Source organism: Triticum dicoccoides, chromosome 5B (genome assembly GCF_002162155.2).
Source record: "Triticum dicoccoides isolate Atlit2015 ecotype Zavitan chromosome 5B, WEW_v2.0, whole genome shotgun sequence".
Classification (NCBI taxonomy): domain Eukaryota; kingdom Viridiplantae; phylum Streptophyta; class Magnoliopsida; order Poales; family Poaceae; genus Triticum; species Triticum dicoccoides.
In genome coordinates, this window is record NC_041389.1 from 654176922 (window position 1) to 654181936 (window position 5015).

A 5015-nucleotide genomic window follows, 5' to 3' on the forward strand; every position below is an offset into this window, starting at 1 on the left:
CCCGGCGGAAGCTCCGCCTTATCGGTTCATTAAAAAGAATAAGAATTAGCCAGTTAGCAAGTAAAGCTGGCAGAAAACCAATACATCATTAACGTACACGCCATCCCCGAGGTTGCAGACCACACGAGCCGCCAGCTCCACCACCCGAGCAAACAAAACCGACACTCTACAACCAAATCCAAAGTCGTCGCTCCGACATCCATGCCGGCCCCAAGACCGCGCATCAGACAAGTCGACGACTCAATCACCCAAGGAACCAGAGACGACAACCTACAACACCACAACAGTTGCTCGAAAAAAAGAACTACAGGTGCATTCTACTTACAAATGGTTATGAAGAATCATAGCCTCATAAGTTGAAGAAAAAGTGCTCCCTCCGTCCCATAATATAAGAGCGTTTTTTGCACTAGACCGAGAGAGTAGATAACATTGTGAACAAACAAATAGAGAAAATAAAATTATATTTGGAATACAAATAGTTACATTGATTGAGTTTTGCAGAGATGTGAGCAAACAAATCTTGTCTTGAATTGGAAAAAGTGCCACTTCATGGTTAACGAGGGTATTGTTTTGGGCCATAAAATTTCTGAACGAGGTATTGAAGTGGACAAAGCCAAGGTTGATGCAATTGAGAAAATGTCATGTCCTAAAGATATCAAAGGTATTCCTAGTTTTCTTGGTCATGCTGGTTTAGAGGAGATTTATCAAAGACTTTTCTAAAATTTCTATGCCTCTTACAAATCTTTTGCAAAAGGATATCCCTTTTATTTTTGATGGTGATTATTTGGAAGCCTTCGAAACACTAAAGAAAGCCTCAATTTCTGCACCTGTTGTTCAACCACCTGATTAGAACTTGCCTTTTGAGATTATGTGTGATACTAGTGATTATGTTGTTGGTGCCGTTTTAGGACAAAGAGTTGATAAGAAATTAAATGTTATCCAGCATGCTAGTAAAACTCTAGACAGTGCTCAACGAAATTATGCTACTACTGAAAAAGAATTCTTAGCAGTGGTGTTTGCTTGTGATAAATTTAGATCCTACATTGTTGATTCCAAAGTGACCATTCAGACCGATCATGTTGCTATAAAATATCTCATGGAAAAGAAAGATGCTAAACCTAGACTCATTTGGTGGGTTCTTCTGTTACAAGAATTTGATTTGCACATCACTGATAGGAAAGGAGCAGAGAACCCCGTAGCTGATAACTTCTCTAGGCTTGAAAATATTCTTGATGACCCACAACCTACTAATGATAGCTTTTCTAATGAACAGTTAGCTACAATAAATGTTTCTAATGACTATGCTAATTATATTGTTGCCAAATACATACTACCAAGCTTTACATACCAACAAAGGAAAAAAATCTTCTATGATTTAAGACATTACTTTTGGGATGACCCACATATTTATAAAGGAGTAGATGGTATTATTAGACGTTGTTCACCTGAGCATGAACAAGAAAAAATCCTACAGAAATGTCACTCCGAAGCTTATGGAGGACATCACGCGGAAGACATAACTGCTCATAAGGTATTGCAATCTGGTTTTTATTGGCCTACTCTCTTCAAGAATGCCCATAAGTTTGTTTTATCTTGTGATGAATGCCAAAGAATAGGTAATATCGGTAAGTGTCAAGAAATGCCTATAAATTATTCATTTGATGTTGAACCATTTGATGTTTGGGGATTTGATTTCATGGGGCCTTTTCCTTCTTCTAATGGGTATACTCATATTTTGGTTGTTGTTGATTATGTTACTAAGTGGGTAGAAGTTATTCCAACTAGTAGTGTTGATCACAATACCTCTATTAAAATGCTTAAGGAAGTTATTTTTCCCAAGGTTTGGAGTCCCTAGATATTTAATGACTGATGGTGGTTCACACTTTAGTCATGGTGCTTTCCGTAAAATGCTTGCTAAGTATGATGTTAACCATAGAATTGCATCACCCTATCATCCTCAGTCTAGTGGTCAAGTTGAACTTAGCAATAGAGAAATAAAACTAATCCTACGAAAGACTTCAATAGGTCCCGGAAAAATTGGTCTAAGAAATTAGATGATGCACTTTGGGCTTATAGAACAACATATAAAAATGGGATAATTAGATTTATGCCCCTAGTTGTGTGACATTCATCTGTTTTACCCCTAATTCCCAAAAGTCACCGGTTCTGTCCAAGTCACTTTGCTCCTCTTATGCTTTTGCCCTTTGACCGTTTGACTGTCAGTTTGAAAACTTCATAACTAATTCATACTAAATCAGAAAAATGCAAATAAGATACCAAAATATTCAGAAAAACATCACCTATATGTCAGTGTCATTTGCATTCATGAAAAAAATGTTGGAAAGTGCACATCCGATTTTTATCTCTTTTGATACCACCATGAATAGTAAACTCAAAAAAATTCAAAAAAATTATGGTGGCAAAGAGCGACAAATGTTCTAAGTGCTTGCCAAGTTTCATCAGGGAACGATATTGGTGGAAGTCGTGGTAAAAAAATAATCTATTTTGGAGTGCTGATTGTTTTTTGCCACGACACCCATGAATGTTATTCCCTGATGAAACTTGACAGGCACTTAAAACATTTGCCATTCTTTGCCACCATTTTTTTTTGAATTTTTTGGACTTTTTTAGATTTACTATTCATGATGGTAGCATAAGAGCTAAAACTCGGACGTGCACTTTCTAACACTTTTTTCATGAATGCAAATGACACTCACATATAGGTGATGTTTTTCCGAACATTTTGGTATCTTATTTGCATTTTTCGGATTTAGTATGAATTAGTTATGAGGTTTTCAAGCTGACGGTCAAACAGTCAAAGGGCAAAAGCATAAGAGGAGCAAAGTGACTTGGACAGAATCGGTGACTTTTGGGAATTAGGGGTAAAACAGACGAGTGGGACACAACTAGGGGCATAAATCTAATTATCCCTATAAAAATCATATGGGTATGTCTCCTTATAAAATAGTTTATGGAAAAGCCTGTCATTTGCCTCTTGAGTTAGAACATAAAACATATTGGGAAATTATGGAACTCAACTATGATTTCAAACTTGCTGGTGAAAAGAGGTTATTTGATATTAGCTCATTAGATGAATGGAGAACCCAAGCTTATGAAAATGCAAAGTTATTCAAAGAAAAATTTAAAAGATGGCATGATAAAAGAATCCAAAAGCGTGAGTTCAAAGTTGGAGAATATGTTCTTTTGTACAACTCTCGTTTCAGATTCTTTGCAGGAAAACTCTTCTCCAAATGGGAAGGACCCTATGTTATCGAGGAGGTTTATCGATGTGGAGCTATCAAAATAAATAATGCCGAAGGTACTGATATGAAGGTTGTTAATGTGCAACGAATAAAACATTATATCTCAGGTACGCCCATTAATGTTGAAAGTAATATTATCCAAACTATGACACCGGAAGAACACATAAAAGAAACCTTCCAGAACACTCCAAAATCGTGAAAAAGAGGAGGTACGTGATACGGTAAGTAAACGGACTCTGAAAAATCCACAAAAATATTTTTTGTCAGTTTTGGAATATTTAAAAAATTAGGAAAATAAGAAACTACCAGGAAGGTGACCTTGGTGGGCACAAGACGCCCAGGTGGGTTGTGCCCACCTCGGGAACCTTCCGGACTCCGTTTTTCTTCCATTTTTTTTGTTTCCCAAGATAAAAAATCTTTATACACCCCCCGAACCTGTTGACCTCTGTATCATGGAGAAATCTCCTGTTTTCTTTTCTTGTTGTTTTCTGTCAGATCTAATCCACCATGGACGCTTCAAGCTCCTCCAAGGACAAGTTCTTCAAGAACGTCATCAGCCCATATCCGCCGGATGTGATGCAACACCCTCAAGCTATCCAGATGCGCGATTGGGTGCTTCACATCCGCTATGTGCAAGGCCCCAAGGGAACTAGATCCGTGGAGGCTAGGCATGAAGCTATGGAGCAGGAAGTTTTCCGGTGCAAGGGGATGGTGGAACATGGACTCAATGCCAATCACCTCATGATCGCGGACTACATCCATGATCTCAAGGTGGATGGCAAGTCCATGAAGGACATCGTATTCTCCTTAATGAGCAAATCAACTTCCTCTAGAGCCAGATCTACGACCTCCAGAACCAAGTCTTTGAATATGAGGCAAGGTTTAAAGGTATGAGTTTGGCTGCTAGTTATAGGACCCGAGAGACTCACTATTCCTCTTATGATGGTGAGCCTCTGCCGTGGAAACCCGAGGACAAGATCGCTTCTACTTCATCACCACCACCCTCCTTCTTCATCACCAAAAGAAAATTGAGTATCAGGTATGGGCACTACCCTTGGCTTTCGCCAAGCTTGGGGGAGCTGCCCCGTTATCGTATCACCTCCACTATCTTTTGCCTTTACTTTCCTTAGTTCGATCCATAGTTATCTTTTGCTTTAGATGAATAAAAGTTTAGTTCGATCCTTTGTTTTCGAGAGTTTGCTTAGTGATCTGTCTGTGTAATCGTGTGCGAGATATATAATAAAGTTTAGTTTGAGTTTTGCTTTCTTTACTTTCTTGTTTCAATAAAAGGAAAGGAATAAATAAAAAAGATCATATGCTAATTGTATGGTAAGTGATGACATTACACAAGTAAAAGTTTAAGTAGAAAATTTTATTGTAGATTGACAAACATAGCATTGGTCAATGATGCAACTCATGAAAGAATTAATAAGGGAACAGAAGATTCACTACTAGGGAAAAGCCTATACACAGAAAGTTACTAGTAGCGAGGGTTAAAAACCCTCGCTACTGCTATCAACTTAGTGAATCAGCAGTAGCGAGGGTTTTTAACCCTCGCTACTACTAAGCGGTCTCTACCGTGCCCCCCGGGACATGCCATAGTAGTAGCGCGGGTTTTTAAAACCCTGCTACTACTAAGTTTGATAGCAGTAGCGTTGGTTTTTAGCCCTCGCTACTACTAAGTGGTGCCATAGTAGTAGCGAGGGGGTAAAAAACCGCGCTACTACTGAAGGTCCCATTTTCAAACTCTAC